Source organism: Chrysochloris asiatica, unplaced genomic scaffold (genome assembly GCF_000296735.1).
Source record: "Chrysochloris asiatica unplaced genomic scaffold, ChrAsi1.0 scaffold00009, whole genome shotgun sequence".
Taxonomy (NCBI): Eukaryota; Metazoa; Chordata; class Mammalia; order Afrosoricida; family Chrysochloridae; genus Chrysochloris; species Chrysochloris asiatica.
The window spans coordinates 18147048-18167482 of record NW_006408527.1 but is presented as its reverse complement, the minus strand read 5'-3'; the positions used below and the strand labels follow the sequence as shown (position 1 = coordinate 18167482).

At 47.7% G+C, this 20435-nt stretch overlaps 1 pseudogene; it reads left to right on the top strand.

The window, feature by feature from the left end:
* Positions 1–5579: 5579 nt before the first annotated feature.
* On the top strand, positions 5580–20215 carry LOC102842412 (annotated as a pseudogene).
* Positions 20216–20435: the final 220 nt, after the last annotated feature.

The window sequence follows — 20435 nt, the reverse complement described above, 5'->3', positions numbered from 1 at the left end:
GGCAGCCTAGAAGTAGAGGACGCAGAGTTTAGAAAAGGGCAGAGAAGTAGATCTGCTCCCTTCTCCCAGGTCTCCTCCCCTGCTTGACTCAAGAGGCCAAAGGAACTGGGAGAAGGAAGTGCAGGGCCTATGATTCTGGAGGCCTTAGTGTCTCCTTTGTATAACCTGTTGGTGATTGCAAGTGTTCAGGGAAGGAGGAAGGGTGTGTGTGTGTGAAGGAGAGAGGATGGGAGGGTTACAGAGCCTTTCTTTTTAGTTTAGAGGGATGTGGGATGAATTCTCCAACCTTCCTCACCGTAGTTCTCTTTCCTTCCCCAAATCACTACCAAGTTGTCTTCTAGTAGATCTGCCTGGTTCACCAGGTAATTGGAAAATAAAGTATTAATTCCCAGACAGCTCCTTCTGACTGGGGGTGTGTGGAAATGGGGGTTAAGGAGATGGAAATAAGTGAACCTTCTGGATTCTGGGGTATGTTTCCCAGGACTTTGGAGGTAGGAGGGCAGCAGATTCTGGTCCCAGGGCCAGACAGGTTGGGGGAATATGGTGGCCCTGCCTGAGCTCCCTGGGGCAAGGTACAGCTTTGATTTTTGCCTACTTCCCCACCATGGATGCCAGGGCTTTCCCTTTCTCAACTGTCTGGGGTAGAGGGTGAGGGTTGAGAGAGACCTGCAGCTGAGCGCCTCAGCCCTTCAGGTAAAACCTCAGAGGTTTGGCCTCAGTTACTGCTGACTTTTCTTACTGCCACATCACCTGCCCACTGTGCACAACTCTGTTGGGTTGAAGTTACCCTGACACACTATCCCTTTTCCTGTCTCCTCTTTTTTTTTTTTTTTTTTTATCTCCTAGACAATTGTTAGTTGTTCTTCGAAACTAAACTTAATTGTGTGTATATGTTTGAGAGGGAAGGAGAGAGGATAGGATAGGGTTATGGTCACCTTCAGAGTCACTCTTCTGAGTTGAGAGAGAGAGGGCATGGATTCCCCAGCCTTTTTGGCCACTTTCTTCCCTCCCTCCCTTCCTCTCTAGCTCATTACCCAGTTTCTTCAAATAGATTCCTGTGTTTTACTGGCTCAACAGACCAGCACCAAAATCTTGGCTCTACCACTTTGTCTACCGGACAAAGGTGGAAAACAGTTGCTCAACTTCACTGACCATCAGTCTCCCCCTGACAGCTGGCTGATAAGGGGGCTGACATGTTCCAACCAGACCTCTGCTTCTTTCCGTCACAGCCCTGACCACATCACATGGAGAAGGTCTCCCCAGGTAGGGGCCTGTCTTAATCAGAGTTGTGTCCATTGCACAGAGTGCAATGCCTGGCCAAGCAAGTGCCAGTGAGTATTTATCATATAAATACTCTCTGTTGACCCAGGACCCCTTCCCCGAGAAATCTGGAATCTAAGCCACCGCTGTTTCCACCCTCCAAGGCATAGGAACCAACTTTAAGTTCTCACGTAGATCCTAAGGAACAGCTGCATTGTCCTAGAGGCCAGTTCAGCTCTGGCCTAGAACTAACGATAGGAACAAAGGCGGCCTTACTCTGTGCCCCCAGTCCAGCCTGTTCTCACTGCGTCTGGCTGGTTCTCCAGGAGTCGGCACCAGGGAAGCACACTTTCTCTCACTGAGCACCCACCATAAAACCTGAAGGTCTTATCTCATTTAACTCAGAGCAGGCCATGGGGTCAGCGTGAATATGCCCAGTCTTGAGAATGTTAATGGCTCATCAATGGCTCAGTGGTAGAATTGTCACCTTCCCTGCAAAGACCCTGGTTCAATTCCCGGTCCATGTACTTCAGGCACAGCTACCACCCATCTGTCAGTGGAGGCTTGTTGGTTGTTCTGATGTTGAATGGGTTTCAGCAGAAGTTTTAGACTAAGAGAGACTAGGAAGTAAGGCCTGGAGATCTACAGAAAACCCTATAGATGACAAGGGTTCAATACAGAACAGATCATGGTGAGGTCGCAGAGCTAGGCAGCATTTCGTTGCATTATGCGTAAGGCCGCCTTGAGCTGGGGTTTACTCAATGGCTAATGACAACTTCCATTTATTAGATGAAGAAATTGAGGATCAGAAGAGGGAAAATAACATGACTTAGTTCACATTGCTGGTAAGAGGCAGGAGACAGGAATCAACCTAAATCCAAAACTTGTGCTGTTCCCCACCACACTTCTCTGCCCCCAGGTCTGGCCTGAGCCTGCGCTGGTCCCCTGAGGGCTTGGGGCATATAGCTGCTGCAGCCTGGGGATGGATGATGATTCCTTACTAGGGGACTATGGGAAGCTCAGAGATACATCTTCTGCTGCCACCACCATACAGGCAGGTGGCCTCTCAACTGGGCCTTGCCTTGGCCAGAGAGGCTCTTTCCCCACTACACATCCCTCTGAGGATGCTTTGGGGGTGGGGGCAGTTGGAGGCATGAAGCTCTCCTCCTGAGCAGGAGAGCTGCATGCCTGTTTACATTTGACTATTTCCCACCTTCCTCTGCAGCTATTTCTGAAGGTGGGAAAAATAACCGTGATTTAAAACGAACAGAGGTTTTGCGTAGGACGGTGTGTGCACTGGCACATAGAACTCAGGGCAAACAAACACACATATGCACACACGTGCAAAGGGGCCCAGCAGAGATGCGCTGTCAGGAAGGTGAAAAGGAACGAGGGAAGACTTGGTCCTATTGAGTTCTTGTTCTGGGTGGAGAGGAGATAGGGGACAAGCAGAGTCCCTGAGAGGACCCTGTCATGGAACTGGATGTAAGGCCAGTTGTTCTGACTCCTGCTTACACCTTAGGAAAGAGAGTAGAACCCACCAGCAGATAGATCACCACCTTAATCTTGGCTCTACCACTTAACTACCAGAAAAAAGTTGGGAAAATTGCTTAACGTCTCTGAATATCAGTTTCTGTCTGTATAAAACAGGATTAAGTATGTTGCACACAGAAAAGAGCACAATAAATGTTGGTTCCCTTCATCTTTGGCCATCTCTTAGGGTTGGGAAATTCTCTAGTTCTAGGACTTCTTATGGGAAAATTGAATTCTAGGATTCAACAAGCCTCTACTAAGTTTGCCTCTCCATAGGCCCTGTGTTGGGTCAAGGTGGGGAATTTCGAGCATTTTTTAATTAAGAGTGTCACTTTAGTTGGGATTGTTGTTAGGTGCTATCAAGTCGATATTTGACTCGTAGTGATCACATTTGATAGAAGAGAAGTGCCCCGTAGGGTTTTCTAGGCTGTAATCTTGATGGGAAGGAGCCCTGGTAGCATAGTGAATTACAAGCTGGCTGCTAACTGCAAGGTTAGCTTTTCCTTGGGAGAAAGATGAGACTTTCTGCTCCAGTAAAGATTTATAACCTTGGAAACCCTATGCATGGTTGCTATGAGTCAGAACCGACTCGGTGGCACACCACCACCACCACGTATCTTTATGGGAGTAGGTCACCAGGAGCCTCCAGGTATGTTTGAACCATCAACCTTCTAGTTAACAGCCTAGTGCTTATCCATTGGGCCACCATGGCTCCTCTAGTTGGAGGCAGGACCCAAACCACAAAATGATTAGGAGAGTCCACCCACCCACTGCTGTTGAGCTGAGTCCGATTCATAGAGACCCTATAGGACAGAGTAGGTATTATTCACAGGGTTTCCAAGAACACAGACCTTTATGAGAGCAGGTCTTTTTCCCGAGGGAGCAGCTGGTAGATTCCAACTGTCAACTGTGTAGTTAGCAGCCCCACATTTAGCCCACTGTGCCACCCAAAGCAGTTCATAAGCAGAGAGGGGCAGGTTCATGAAGTGTAGGAAAGAAGAGTGAGGGCCAAAGACGGGCAATAAGTCATCACCTAGGGCCCCAAAGAGCTCCCTGGTCTTTAGACCCATGTTGAGCCCCATGCTTCTGTCCTCATTCAACACCTTTGTTCTAAGTGCTGAGTCAGGCACTCAGCAACAGTGAGGAGATCAAGGAATCATTTAAAATGCAATGAAAACCTCCAGAGACTTACCTTCCTGCCCACCCCCAGCAACTCCTCAGACTGGGCTGGGTTGGGGAGGCCAAGCTCACGCCTCCTTGGCCAGCAGTCCAGGGTTGGGGACTCAGCCTCCAGAGAGGGGCACCAATTGATGACTCAGGTTCAAATTGTACCTCTGATCCTGAGGTTTGGCAAAGGCCCAGGCAAGTCCTCCCCCTTCCAAGATGCAATTTGGAGCTGCCCACTCACCTGTCATCACCATTTAAGGTTGTCTTGCACATGGCCCACTCATGCAGGCCGATAAGCAATTTCTGTCTCAGAGATGCAGAGAAAGCTAATTGTATTTTTTTATCCATAATCTTCCAGGGTGATCAAGAGTTCACACTATCTTCCCCAACTAGATTTCAAGCTCCCTGTGCCTTATATGTTTGCTTAGTTTTTGTTTTTTCTGCAGCCCTCACAGCACCAAGTACAGTACTGAGTTAGCTGAAAGATTTGAGGTTTGCATCCACACAGAGATGCCTTGACAGAAAGATCTGGCTATCTGTTACTGAAAACTCAGCCATTCAAACCCCAAGGGAGCACAGTTTTACTCTAACACACGTAGAGTCACCCTGAGTCGTCTAGACAGCAACTGATTTTTGTGAGGGCATAACAATGGTAAAATGTGTTGAGTACATGCACATTTTATGTAGACAGAGAAGGAATTATTTATTCTTCTTTTTCAGGGGAAGCAATTGAGGTTCAGAGATGTTGACTGACTTGTCAGAGACTGTACAGCTTCTAAGTGACAGGGTCAGTTTTTTGACTCTATAACCTGCCCCACCAGCTCAGCCAACACTTGCTTCCTGGTGCATCACTGCCGGCACAGCACAGGGCTGACCTGTCTTAGTCCAAATCCCTCCAGAGTTCCACTTAGGTCCTCAACTCCTATCCCCGCATGAGTGTGGCTAAGCCTGGAACCCCAGATGCAAACAGAGCCAGTAGGCAACACCCTGCCTTCTGATGGTAGAGGCTGCTGTTGGTGCAGAATGTTGGCCAGCCTTGGGACCACAGCCAGGGTATTAGATGTGCCCATTCCACCTCTTAGAAGTGATGGCTCTGCAATTCTAGTCTAACCTCCCTCCTCCAGGCAGCATCTCTGGATTTAGTGGAAAGTGTGGCAGCAATTCCCTGTACCCCTTATTAAACTAAAACCCCTAGAATGCTCTAAATGAAGAGATTTGGAGAAGCTCTTATCAGGAGTGGGAGCTGTTTTCTTTCCACCCTTCTTCCTAGTCCTGCTGCCCAGTAGTCTCTATCATGGTTCCTCCAATCCAGATTCTCCCCTTGGCTTCACTTTCCTTCCCTCCCTGGTGGCAGCGGCCTCCGCCCAGCCCTCAGGAACCAAGGGTCTGGAGGGAGGAGCAGCAGGTGGTGATCAATTGCCTGGCCTTCCTTGCTTCAGTGCCAGGTCCCCCTGAGCTGCGGAGACAGATGGGCGGCATAATTGAGTGTGGCGGTGGCGGTGATAGTGGTGTTGGTGTTGGTGTTGGTGGTAGTGTGCTGTGGAGTCGATTCCTGTAGCGTTGATAAACTCTGGCCTCCTTAGCAGCAGATAAGCTCGAGGTAGGAGGGAGGCGGCAGGATGGGGGAGAGGGCATCCCAGCCCTTCCTGTGCACAGTGCTAGCCCACCCTGCCACCTGGCTCCCACCTCCTCCTGGAGGTGAGCATGTCCCTCACTCCCACCTCTCATTTAATCACAGACAACCAGAGTCACAGAGCTGGAGGACAGCTTGGAGTTTATCTAGTCTTCCAGAGTCTGAATTCCATAAATAACTTATGTAAAGGAGGAATAGTGAAGTACAAGGAGCCCAGGCTTTGCAATCCAATTGGAGCCTGGCTCTGCCACTAGCTGCGTGACCTTCGGGGATCATACTTAACCTTCTGAACCTCAAATACTGGAACCAAAAAACAACAACAGTTGCTGTGGAGTTGATGGAACTTGCGCTCCATCAGAATTTCAGTGACTGATTTTTTACAGACGTACATCACCAGACCTTTCTTCTGAGTTGCCTCTGAGCAGACTTAACCCTCCAACCTCTTGGATAACAGTAGGCTTTGTACAATAAGCACCAGACTGCGAACCATAAAGTTGGCAGTTCATGTCTACCAGCCACTCCACAGGAGAAAAGATTTACAACCTCAGAAACTCTATACAGGGTCTTTATGAGTCAGAACAGACCAGACAGCACTTAACAACAACAAGAGTGTGTTAACTGTTTGCACTTCTCTGGACATTAGGATAACAAATTCCTGTGACACTGTAGGATAAGCACTAGACCGCAAGGTTGGTTTGAACCATAAGGTCGTCAGTTCAAACTTAACCAGCTGCTACTTGGAAACCCCTATTACAGGGTTGCTATAAGTTGGAGTCGACTTGACAACATTTAACAACAACAACAATTCCCTGTTGTTTGCCTTCATTCCCCTCCCACTCTTGTTGCCTTCCAGTCCATTCATCAGCTGTCTCTTATCTCTCACCTCTGGTGGTAAACTTCATCACATAACCTATAAATGGCACTAACCCCAAGTGGACAGCTCAGTGAATTTCTACATATGTACAAAACAGGGAAACTACCAACCAGGTCAGGATAGAAATATCTCCAGCACCCCAGAAGATTCTATGTGCCCCTTTCCAGTCACTATCTAAACCCTCCTTCCTAATGAGCTAGCATTATCCTGACTTCTAGCTTCATCAATCAGTTTCTCTTATTATTTAAACCCAGAATCCCAGTCTTTTTTCCCTTCCTCTGTGACAGTTAACGTTTTGTGTCAACTTGGCCAGGTCTGGAGTATCAGTGGTTCAGCAATTAAGATGTAGTTATCACCTCCATGATGAGACCTTTTATAATGCAAGCACCCACATGTTGTGATCTGATGTGACCAGCTCTGATCTAATTATCCAATGTACTGGAAATCCTCACTTGTATGATGTTAGTGGTTATGAATCGGACTGTGAACCACAAGGTCAGCAGTTGGAAACTACCAGCTGTTCCATGGGAGAAAGATGAGACTTTCAGCTCCGTAAAGATTTACAGCCTCGGAAATCTTGTACAGGGTCACTATGAGTCGGAACCGACTCCCAGGCATATAACCACCACCACCATGATGTTAGCAAAGGCAGATGCCATCCACAGGATTAGGTTGTATCTTGAATCAATCTCTTTTGAGATATAAAAGCAGATCTCAGAGGGACCTACTACCAACGAGATAGAAGAGCCAGAAATGGAGCGCTTTCTTTGGATCTGGGCTCCCTGTACAGTGAAGCTCCTAGATCCAGGGGAAGATTGAGGCCAGGATGAGTGGAGATCTCTAAGGAATGCTGGGGCTACAGATGCTGAGAGGAGACGAGGACCTTTCCCTAGAGCTGATATGGAAAGAAAGCCTTCCCCAGAGCTGGCACTCTGAATTTGAACTTGTAGTCTCCTAAGGTGCTGATTCCTCTTTCTTGTTCTAGAATCCCCAAATTTAGAAATTGCTCTCAGGTCACACTTTAGGGCCCCCTGGCTGGAATCGTTATTCCAGGAAGAAAGGAATGCTGATTGTGACCCACTTTAAATTGTTTTCATGACCCACTAATAGGTTGTGATTCACAGTTTTTAAAAAACTTAACAGTGGAACACCTACTTCCCATCCCATCACTGAGCCAAGCTGCACCCCAACAGAAAGCTTGTATCCCGGGCTAGGCTCCAAGGATCCACCACCCATAGGCAGTTTGTCACCGAGTGATGGTTTGCTGTGATGCTGGAAGCTATGTGATTCTTTGAGATAGAACCAGGGCTAAGGAGACCTCTTGGCCCCAGGCACTCTCAAACAGCCCTCTTCTCTAAAGCCCCCTGGTCTTGGACAGCATCCGGAAGAGCCCTGCTCCCTCCGTCTCCACTGCTAGAACCTTAGAGCTTCTCATCACAGAGCTCCAGGCCACCAGACAAGAGAGCTTGTCAGGAGGGTGGTAGGCAAGGAGGGGCCTGGACCTACACCTGGTCATCTCAGAGACCCCTCAGACTCAACAGTCCCAAATGCAACATCTTCTCCCAGCAAATCTGCTCGTTCTTCTGTATTCCCCATCTCTGTAGACTGGTACTGCTGTATAACCAGTCTCCAAGCTGGGTCATCTCTGCCATCTTGACCTGTCCCTCGCCCACATCACAGGCATCAGTGCTCTTACTTCGTTTTGTCTCTCCTCCTCCACCCCAGTGTGGTCCTCTCATTCCCAGCTACTCTGAGTTCCCACTAAAGAAGACCTGCTTGTCCCCAATATATCATATACCCTTCCACACCATGCCCATAGGTAGCATCCTGGCATTTCTGTCTGAAGGTAGTACACAAAAAAAGGCCCTCACTCTGCCTGTGATGTCCTTTCCCAGCGCCTCCAACTATCTAACTCCCCTTCAGCCATGAAACCCATCCCAGAGGCTACCTTCTCTGCAACATTTTCCCTAATTCCCTCTGAGAAGGGCAGTTACTCCCACCACAGTCTTCCACCTAATAGTCTTTGGCGAGATCTCAACTGTAGCACACTTCTCATTGTTTTGTAAGGCTGTGGGTTAATGCCTGGCCTGCAAAGTCAGTTGAACTGCAAGGTTGGCGGTTCCAGTGTACCAGCTGCTCCTCGGAAACCCTATACAGGGTTGTTATGGGTTGGAACTGACTGGATGGCACTGAACAACAACAATAACAGAATGCTCTGAGACTGTCTTCCCAACTAGATTCAGCCCTTGAGGAAGGGGTAGTGTACTGTTGAGTTTTATATCCCCAGAGTCTTTTGTGCAGTGTCAATGAGTCAGCTCCAGCTCATCTTCTGTATAACAAAGTAAAAGGTTGTCCTGTCTACCCTCATCATCTTCATGATTGTGGGAATGACTGTGTTCACTGTCGTGGCCCTGTGTATTCTGAGTGCCTTGAGACCCCAGGAGCTTATCTTCTGGCACTGTCTTGACCAACATGGTGAGGTGGATCCACAGCATGGCACTGGCTACTTTTTGGAAGTAGATGACCAGGTTTTTCTCTCTAGTCTGTCTTATCTGTAAACTGTACTGAAACCCATCCACCATGGATGATCCTCTTGGTATTTGGACTATTGGTGACATAGCTTACAGCATCACAGTAAGCCACCACTGTAGGACAGATTGACAGACAGGTGGTGATTCTCTAGATCCTAGCACGGTATAAAAGTTTTATGTTAGGGTATAGAGTGGCTGAGTCATCAGGGTGGATGTTGTTTTAAAACTGTGAATTGCAATCCATTAGTGGGTCCTTTTAATTAAAACAATCAAAAGGGGGTCACCATCAGCATTTAAAAAAATTAACAGAAGAGAAAATATCAGAGTACATTGTATGTAGTTAGACTAAGTGTTCTTTTGAGAAGTATTTTTCCCATTTTATATTCACACACCCATATATCCACATACTTTCTTTTTGTTTTGGGGTTGTAGCCATAAAGACCTGAAAACCATTATACTACTGAGCATCTCTCTGCTGGCAAGGTGAGTCCCTTGGACTCCAGCTAAGGACATTTGGATGATGACATCCAGGAAAATTTCAGAGAAGAGAGGTGACACTCTCGAGGTTCTCTATGTCAGGATTTCTATTTGCTTCTCACTTTAAGCACCTCCTTCACTCCTCCCAACAACACTGGGAGGTAGGTACTTCCCACAAGTTTTAAATGAGAAACGTGAAGGGTGTGACCTAGGCTGGGGTCACACTGCCAGTATGTGGAAGAACCAGGATTGGATCTCCTATGTGTCGTTCATGCTATTTCCATGATGTTGTTGTCAAATGTTTGCCTGACTCCTAAGAGTGGGACGATAGGGAAAAATAGGAGGACACGCCAGGAACACAGGAGGGCATGTCTCTTTCCCATCTCTTCTTTCTGAAATGAAAGTTCAGTGTCTCCAAAGAACACCCCTTCCCTGAGCTGGGAAAAGCGGGGACTAGTCCCAAGGTAGACTCTCCACTCATTGGCCCAGGAGAAGGTGTTAGAGTCCTGATGCTTGGAATGGAGACTGCCTTGTTATTTCTTAATGAAGTGGAGGGTGCCATTGGTAACACACAGTCATTTCTGTCTGCTTGCATTGCACCAAAAAAGGCTGCAGGGGAGTGCAGGCAGCCTGCCAGGGGCACAAGAGCAGTGCCAGGCTGAGTCCCTCCATCATTTGCTGTCAAGCCTCCTGCCAATCACCTGCCCACCCTCAGGGTAGCCTCCTCTGATCCACCCCTCTCGACTGGCCCCCAGACTGGGCCACATGACCCACTCTTGGGCTCCCAGGGTGCCCCAGCTCCCTGGATCATAAATGGGCTGTTTACTTGTCTGTTTCTCCCACCAGACCATGAGCTCCTTGGGGCAAAAACTGTACATATTACACACGTCTGACACACAGTTGGAGTTCCAAAAATATCTATGCAAGGAAAGAAAGAATACAGGGAGGGGAGGGAGAAAAAGAAAGGCAAAGCAAGAGGGAGAGAGACAAGGAACTGGTGGTCCTATAGCACCAGACCAAGTGGACCACCATCGAGGGTCTGGGCTCAGGCCCCTCTGTCCCCTTCCTTCTCAACTGGAAGGAGAAAGACCACACCTTCAGCGCCTGACTTCCACAGGCATATACCCTGGCTCTAGCCACTCCATAGCTCCATAGCCACGTCCAGTCACTGGCCCTGTGTGAGAAGGCTCTTTTCTCTGGTTCTGGATTTAATGCCCGATGATAATGTTCACCCTTCTGGAGCTCCTCAGGCACCCCCCTAGAAACCTTCCCTGAGAGCTGTGGCTGGTCGTTACAAGGGCCTGTGGAGTCAACTCTGTCCTCAAGTCCTGTTGCTGGCTGTGTGGCCTTAAGTATCCTCCTTCAGATTCTTCATCTCTAAGCTGGGAGGAAATGCACCTCACAGGGCAGAATCTGAAAAAAGTGGAGTCTGTTCACAGCCTGATGCTTGGTGGAGTTTCCATCCCTTTTCAACAATAGAAACAAAATAACAATAATGACTAACAACAGTAACAAACAACAAAACAGAAAACAGTAAATGCTGGCGAGGGTGTGGAGAGGCTGGGACCCTCCTGCACTGCTGGTGGGACTATAAAATGGTGAAATCACTGTGGAAAATGGTATGGTGCTTTAAAAAAATTTGGCAACAAAAATACCATATGACCCAGAAATCCCTCTACTTGGTTATGTTGCTGTTAAGTACCATTGAGTTGGTTCTGACTCATAATAATCCTGTTTCCAAGTGGCTGGTGCATTTGAGCCGGCAACCTCATGGTTAACTTGCAGGCCAACACTTTATTCCACAGTGCCAAGTCAAGAAATATGAGCCTAGACACAAATAGATATATACACACACCCGTGTTCATGTCAGCATTTTTCATAATAGTAAAAAGAGAGACAACTCCACAGCACATAACTACCACCACCATGATGGTTACCAGGTGAGAGAGAAAGGAAAATTATTCACTGGCTAGACAGTAGCTCTGGTAGTGTAGCGGTTACAAGTTGGGTTGCTAATCTTAAAAAAACTACCTGTTGTTCCATGGGAGAAAGATGAGGCTTTCTGCTCCTGTAAAGATTTACAAATACTCCTGAGGGCCTTCAACTGGGGTTCATTTTCTAGTCTACAGAACAGCTCTCAGGCCCTGCTCACTTGTAGATCCCCAATGTTGGCTGCACACTCACTCAATCAACAGCTCAGTTCCTCTAGCCTTATGGGGTAGCTCCTTTCTGTTCCGGGGCTCCAAATGCCCCAGCATGATGTACATCACTTACACTCTACAATGGCCACAATGGTCAGCTGATGACCCAGGGGCTTCTCCAGCCTCCCTCACTACGATTCCTCCTGCCCTTCCTAGGGAACTGGGCAGACCTGGTTGTCGTTGTGAGGTGTTTTTGAGTTGGCTTTGACTCATCGACCCTTTATAGGGTTTCCAGGGAGTAGCTGGTGAGTCTGAACTGCCGACCTTGTGGCTAGTAGTCCAGTGCTGATCCCATAGCACCACCCCATCCTTTTAAGGCTGCCTCCAGTGGCCAAGACACCAGTCCTTGGGGCTGGGCTTACTATGGGCAAAGAAGAGCTACAAGCAATGCCCTTTCATGTCCTCACCCTTTTGCACACAAGTCTCTTTCCTATGGACCTGGGGAACTACTTCCCATCGCTGATGGCTCAGTTCATCTCTATGAAGTCTGCCCTGACCAACCAGCCCCTCTCCCCCAATTAAACATTCCCTTGCTCCTCTTCGAATATAATGCTCTTTTCTCAGACTGTGAGCCACCTCAGGGAGGGATGGTGACTTAGTGGGTGCAGAACTAATAGGCAGGCAGGATGCAGGCATCCATAAGGAGGGTAACCTAGGAAGAGTTTTGCGGGGTGTACTGGGAGGCTTGTGGTGCCAAAGGAGGGACCCTTGGGTCATGTGGGGATGTGGGAGTGGAGGGTGTAAAGGAGGGGTGAGGACCAGGTGGCTGAGAGGGAGAAGCAGTGGGAATGGGGTGCAGCCCAGTTAAACAAGGAAAAAGGCCAAACCTCTTCTAACGGAAAAGGAAAATGAAATCAGAATGAAAATTGATGAGGCGGAGAGAAAAGGAGACTCGTTTCATCAGCAGGTTTGCCAGATGAAGCTCAGAGATAAATCACACAGCGGAAGGAGCCTTGGTCTCGCACGGGGCGGCTGCCTTCTCCCTCTGTCAGCTGTCTCAGGCAGGCTGTGAGATAAATGGCTGCAGCTGAGGCCCTGGTGGGGTGGGGTTTTTTTTTTGTTTGTTTTGTTTTCCCCCTAACTGCAGCGAGTATGGTCTGTCAGTCTTCACTACCTCCTCCAGGCTGGCCCATGTCATTCCCTCCCCTGCCCCTTCTTCAGCCCTCTCTGCCCCAGATCCTCCCCTCCCCCTCCTGGGTTCTTCCTTCCCCAGCTCCAGACCAGGTCTGTGGAGAACACCTCTCAGAATCTCTATCCTATCCTCTCCACCACTCAACCAGTGTGTCAGGGGAAGCAGAGAAGGGAAGGCATGGGAACTGGTGGTCATAGACAGAGCAGGTAGGGCTGGGTTCTCACCCTGGCTTGGGGACAGACCTTGGATTATACCATCTTGCTTCTCTAGGCCTTGGTATCCTCGGCTGTAAAATTAAGAGGCTGGGCTAGAGGGATCCCCGTGGGGTCCCTGGACCAACAGTATTAGCATCATATGGAAAGGTTGGCAATGCAGATTCCTGGACCTACCCCAGAACTCCAGGATCAGAAGCTCTGGGAGTGGGAACCAGTAATTTGTGTTTTAACAAGCTCTGCATGTAACTAGAATTCATGGTCAGGTTTGAGTCATTGGAGTGGATAATATTTGAAGTCCCCTCTGGCTGAGATTAGAATTCTATAAACCAAGAACACTACCCTAGAAAGCTCAATTAAAACTACATATACAGTTTGTTAAGGAGCCCTGGCACCACAGTGCATTAAGCATTGAGCTGCTAAACACAAGGTCGGTTGTTCAAGCCCACCAGCCATCCAAGGGAGAAAGGTGAAGCCATCGGCTCCTGTAAAAATTTATAGTCTTGGAATTCCCAAGGCGCAGTCCTACTCTGTCTTATAGTGTGGCTATGAGTCAGCGTTGACTTGATGGAAGCGGATTACAGAGCTTCTTATATTTACCTTAGGCATCCCTGGGTGATGGTTAAGCTCTTAGCTAGTAACTGAAAGGTTTCTAGCTCGAATCCACCTAGAGGTACCATGGAAGAACTACTTGGTGATCTATTTCTGAAAAACCAGTCATGAAAACCCTGTGGAGCACAGTTCTCCTCTGACACATATGGGGGTGCTATGGAGTCGACTAGGTGGTAACTGGCTTATGGTTACCTTAACAGGACCAACAATTGGAGACTCCTATCTACTCCCTTACTGTCTCTGCCCTGCCCAGGAAGAAGCTCTTCACACACTAAGCATCAATAGAGCCCCTACTGGGTGGGGCTAGGAGTACAAAGTCATGGGGAGGGTATGTGAGTGGGCAGTCACAGGTGGAAGTAACAGCTCTACAAGAGTAAAACAGAAGGTGCTACAGAGAGATTTGCAGAAAGGCAATGGGGACACAACAGAGAACATGCTTCTGCCTCATGTGGGACACTGGGCAAAACCCCACAAAGGAAATGGCGATGGGTGCAAAACTCAGCGCATTTACTAACAATCACTGGACTGCACGCTTAAAAATGGATGAATGTTATGGCATCCAAATTATCCTTCAATAATGTTTCCTCCCCCCCCCCCCCCCGCCCCAGGAAGCCTCTGAATCTGTAGTTTGGTAGATGCTTAGATGGTGGAAGGCATTCTCCATTTATCGAGGACACTGGAGCAAAGGTCCTTGGAGGAGAAAGCAGGAAATGGATTTCAAGGGGTGGTTAGCCTGAGCTCTGGAGAATGTGGAGAGAAGGCTGGAGCAGCAGGAGGAAGGCAGAATTGTCTGGACAGCATACTGCAGGCAGAGCGAGGGCCAAAGGGGCACATAAGGCAGTAGCTGCTTAATGCCCCAGCGGCTAGTGATCCATGATTATAATCTATTAGGACTGGAGGCATCTTATCCGTGATCCTGTGTGATTCTCACAGGTGCCGTTACCCCCATTTTAATGGAAAGGAAGCTAACAGCCAGGGATATTAAGTGACTTGTCCAAGATCACAGAGCAAACAAGTAATGGAGACAAATCTAGAAGGTATAATTAGCCGCTAAGTCTAGTTAGTCCTTATGTCCTCAGTGGGAGGACAATAGTGCTCATCCATCTCCACCACCCGCTGCTGTGTGAGACTCTGACTCATGGTGACCCCAGGTATGTCACGTAGAACTGTGCACCATAGACTTTCAATAGCTTTTTTTTTTTTTTAAAGTAAACCACCAGGCCTTTCTTGCGAGGTATCTCTAGATGGATTTGAACCTCTAACGTTCTAGTAAATAGTTGAGCACATCAATCATTTGCACCACCCAGGGACTCCAACGATAATTATTGTTGATGTTGTTAAGTGAAGTTGAATCCATTCCAACTCATAGCAACCCTGGATAGGATTTCCAAGGAGCAGCTATGGACCTTATGGTTCAAACTGACCTTGCGGTCCTCCAGTGCTTTATCCTACCTACAGTGCTACACCAGGAGTCCAATGGTAATCACTGTTGTTAAGTGCCATCAAGTTGGTTTTTACTCATAACAACCCTGCATAGCATTTCTAAGAGCAGCTTGTGAGTTTGCACGGCTGATCTTGTGGTTCAAATTGACCTTGCGATCCAGTGCTGTATTCCACAGTGCCATCATGTTGTTGTTGTTAAGTGCCGTCGAGTCAGTTTCAACTTATAACGACCCTGTATAGGGTTTCTGAGGAGTGACTGGTGAGTTTGAACTGCCGACAATGCAGTCCAGCACATTAGCTGGCATTGAGCTGTGATCATGAGGTCTCAGGCTACAAGCCTGATTTGAGAGGTGGCATTTAACCCTCACAATAATGCCATTGTTGTTAAGTGCTGCTAAATCATTCTGACTCATCGGGATCCTGATAGGCTTCCCAGTGAGCAGACCAGTGCTACGATAATGGAATTCTTAACCCATTTCACTGATGCGAGAGATGAATGTAGTACCTTGCCCAAGTACATTCAGACTCAGACTTAGTTCTGGCGAGCACTAAAGCCTATGCTTTAGCCCTGACGGCAGCCTCCTCTAGCCTCTACTTTGCAGCTCTCCCCATCCTCAGCCCCAGGATGGAAGGGGGACACTGCCAGCAGATCACTTCATCAAGCTCGTTTGGGTCTGGGCCAACCCTATAGAAAGAAACTGACCCCTGGGCTAAGCTGAGCCAATGAAGGTTCTTTCCCACCTGGCAAAGGCTCCCCCTCCTCCGAGCCCATCCAGCCTCTGGGAGTCCCGGGCCCCCACTGGAGGACTAGCACTCCCAGGCCCCCAGATCTGAGTGGATGGCTTCCTTCTGTGATCAATAAGAGGCATAATTCAGTGTCTGCAGCAAGTACAAAGGAGTATAGGTTAAATCAATATTGAGATGCTTCAAAATTAAACTAATTAAGAGCAAGCCGTAATGATTTTTACTGTCTGGGAATTAAAAGAAAAGGAGCCCTGGTGGTGCAGTGGTTAAGTGCTCATTTTTACACTGAAAGGTCGGTGGTTTGAGCCCACAGCGGTTTTGTGGGAGGAAGACGAGGTAGTCTGTTTCCGTAAAGATTTACAGCCTCGGAAGCCCTATGGAGCAGTTCTACTGTATTTTACAACATCCTTATGAGTTGGAATCAACGTGATGGCAGTGTGTTTGGTTTGGTTGGGAATAAAAAAGACAAAAAGTCCACCTGTATTTCATGAGCTTAGCTAATAGCTTGTAATAATTTGGGTATTGCAGAAATGTGTTCCCAGTGGGTTCCACTTTCTGTAGTGCAAGAGAGAGAGGCTTTGGGAGTGGAAAACTGGGAGGGGACAATGGATGTGGTGGAAGACCCCAGCCTTGGGAGTCAGGGACCCTGGATTCTAGTCCTTGCTGTTGTCAGTCGCTGTCCAATCCATTCTGACCCATAGTGACTCCACGTGTGCAGAGTAGACCTGTTCCAGAGGGGCTTCAAGGCTGTGACCTCTTGAAAGCACATCACCAAGGCTGTGACCTCTTGAAAGCACATCACCTCTGAGTAGGATTGAACAGCCAACTTTATGGCTAGTACTTAAGCAACTAACCATTTGTGCCGCCTAGTCTCTACTTTGACATTAGTACCTATACAAGCTTGGGCAAGATGCTTAACCTCTAGTAGCCTCGTTTTCTTCTCTGAAAAACAGGCCCAAGGTTAGCATCTTCTGTTTTTTTAGGGAACTGTGGTGAACGTGAAATCTGCACTATGTAAGAGCTACATAAATATCAGCAAGGCTCATTGTTCATGGAGAGAGTCTGGGCAAGGACTCCAGAGCTATCTGTTTGATGGGCGGGAAGTTCCTTACTGGCCACCAACCAAAACCAAACCCACTGCTATCAAGTCAATTCTGACTCATAGCGAGCCTACAGAACAGATAGAACCACCCCAATGAGTTTTCAAGACTGCCATGTCTTCCTGCCCGTGAAGTTGCTGGTGGGTTCGAACTGACGTTTCTGGTTAGTACTGAGCACTTTAACCAAGGTACCACCAGGACTCCCTCTACCTGTTCACAGAGCTGTTCTAAAGATCCAGTCAGACCACAGGTGTGAGATAACTTTGTCTTACCAGAAATATGTTATTGTTGTTTAGTGCTGTCGAGTCAGTTCTGAGTCATAGAGAACCTGTATAGGGTTTCCAAGGAGCAGCTGGTGGATTCGAACTGACATCCTTGTGGTTCACAGTTAGTGCTGATCCTATAGTGCCACACTAGGAGTCCCACTAGAAGTATATGCATGAAGCTTTTTTAAAAAAAAATGGTTATCACAGGGTGTCTCTCTGTGTGTGTGTGTGTGTGTGTGTGTGTAGTGGTGGGGAGGAAGGATGGATTTTCTTTGCTGCCCTAATTTCCTCATCTGTAAAATGATATATTTTAACAGTGTTTTTCAGCACCATTCTCCCAGGTCATACTGTGTTTTAACAGCCCTCCTCTCATTCTCATCCTTAAACCTCTCTCTGCAGCCCAGTGCAATTTGGAGGGATGCCAGCTAAGCACTTGTGGTAAGATCAGGGGTGTTCCACAGCTTTGCGCCCTGAGCCCCCACTCCCTTTAGCTGCAGGAGCCAGGAGCACAGCAGCTTTCCTCCGCCCTCCCTCGAGCTTACCGAGCATGAAGGCAACAGGAAATCACGCAGGCAGCAAACAAAATCTCCATCGATCATGAGATGGCTGGCATCCCAAGTCCAGCTGGCTCCCCGAACTGTTCATCTAAAATAAATGTTCCTAATGATCCTCTCATACTTAATACCAGAGCTCTGTCTTGTTAAACTGCAGTGGAACAGGGCAGTTGCGCATCAGCTTGGCCGCTCTGTCAGAGTCTCTTCAGTGGCTCCCCATGGGGAGAAGGTTCTCACGTGGCCTCTCAGGAATTCAAAAAGAGCTGCACCCTGCTGCAACAGGGATCCCAATCAGGGACCAACGTTGCTGCCCTGTGGCAACCAACATTCTTCCTGAAGGGTATCCGTGTGGCCAACGGATATCTGTTTGCACATAACCCTCTCAGGGTAGGGCGGCCTTGGCAACATCACCATGGTCACCACCACCATCTCATTTCCACACATGCCATCAGTGAGAAAGAGGAAGACCCTTAACAAGATGGACTGACCCAGTGGCTGCAACAATGGGTTCAAACATAGAAGCAATTGTGAGGTTGGCGTTTTGTTCTGTTGTACATAGGGTCGGAACTGACTCGATGGCATCAAACAACAATAAGCTCTGGATAGTTATTATCTCTATCAATATTGGGTGGTCTAAATGGTTAAGGCAAGGACCTCCAGCAGCATAGTGGTTACAAATTGGGCTGCGAGCTACAAAGTTAGCAGTTCAAAACTACCAGCTGTTCCACAGGTGAAAGATGAGGCTTTCTGCTCACGTAAAGATTTACAGCCTCAGAAATCCTGTGCAGGGTCACTATGAGTCGGAACTGACTCCATGGCACATAACAACAACAAAATGGTTAAGGCACTGAGCTGCTAACAGAAAAGTTGGAGATAAGAGTCCAGCCAGAGATGCCTCAAAAAAAAAAAAAAAAAAAAAAGTAAAAAGACTTGGCAATCTACCTCAGGAAAATCACACAGTTCTCCTCTGACACACATGGGATCACCATGAGTTGGAACTGACTTGATGGCACTTGTCTCTACCAGTGTTACCAGCTGTGTTGGTACCACATTCATTGCCTTGAGCTGTGAACACCAGTAACCACCCCTCTCCTCCCCATGGTCTCTACCCATCTCCACGTACTACTCTGAACACTCTTCTGCCAGCATCGCCATCTTTGGCAGTCAGTACCACCATCCTTGTCATCATTAAGAGCTCTCTCTACTCATAAGAAAATGTATAAAGCCTGGTTGCTGGGACATTCAGAGAATCTGCATCTGATAAGGATTTGGTCATTGGGCGATACACAGGAGCAGATGAGACCCCTATCATGCCAACCCGACAAGTGGGCGCACAGTGACATGGAGGACCACATGGAAAGAACCATGAGCGGGTCAAGAACTACCTATGTGGGACTGAAGTGACAGCAGTAAGTAACTCTAAAGATTAGGCGGGAAGCTCAGGGGACAGTGAGTTTATGCTAATGGGGGAGGAACCACTCAGAAAAGGAGGCCAAGAATGGTTGCAGAACTCAAAGAATGTCATCAGAGTCACTGAATTGTAAAAGCAGAAACGGTTGAATCAGTGTACGTGTTACTGTGTATATCCTCAACAACAATAATATAAATAAAAGGAAAAAATAAAGATCTGAACACTGGAAAGAAGAACTATGACAGGCTCCCGAGGAGAAAGTGTGAGTGGTGTTGGTGGGAGGATGAAGCAAGACAATCCTTGTTGTTAAGTGCTGTCGAGTCAGTTCTGACCCATAGCGACCCTGTGTAGAGTTTCTGAGGGAGCGGCTGATGGGTTTGAAATTCTGGTATTGTGGTTCAGTGACAATCCTGTTGTTGTTGTGAACTGCCATGGAGTCAGTTCCAACCCATAGCAACCTTGAGCAGCTGGTGGGTTTGAACTGCTGACCTTGTGGTTCACAGTCCAGTGCTTATCCTACAGCGCCATAGCAGGAGTCCAGGACAATTCTAGGTGTGGCTTGGGTAAAAACCACAGGGCAATATTTGTCTCCTGTTCACCCTATGATTTTCTCAATTGAATGGGGGAATCTTTTTAGATATATTGATGCTGTTTTCTCTGTTGATGCTGCCTACAGTATGTATCACGGCTGACCTCAGACACTTGGGGAAGCCCAAATTTGTCAAAAAGAGGGCCAAGAAGTTCATCTGGCATCAGTCAGAGTATAATGTCAAAATTAAGCGGTACAGGTCCTGGCCCAGAGGTGGCACTGGCAACAGGGTCTGGAGAATATTTAAAGGGCAGATCTTGATGCCCAATAGAGGTTATGGGAGCAACAAGAAAGCGAAGCCCATGCTGCCCAGTTCCTGGTCCACAATGTCATGGAGCCGAAAGAACTGCTGACGTGCAACAAATCTTACTGTGCTCGTCACATTTCCTCCATGAGCCGGAAAGCCATCGTGGAAGAAGCTGCCCATCAGAGTCACCAACCCCAGTCCCAGGCTGCCCAGTGAAGAAACAGAATAGACAGCCCCTTTACAGTTTTATTTGTGCTAAATACGAGGGAGCATCAGAAAGTTTCTAGGGGGAAAAAAATCTATTTTCTTTTAATTTTCCCACAAATGTTTTGAAGCCTCCTTGTAAAACTATAAAACCTACAAAATCAAATGAAATACACTGAAACCTCAGTCTCATTCTAGACCAATTAAATCAGTTTCTGAGGATTGAGATTCAAGCAGGATATTTA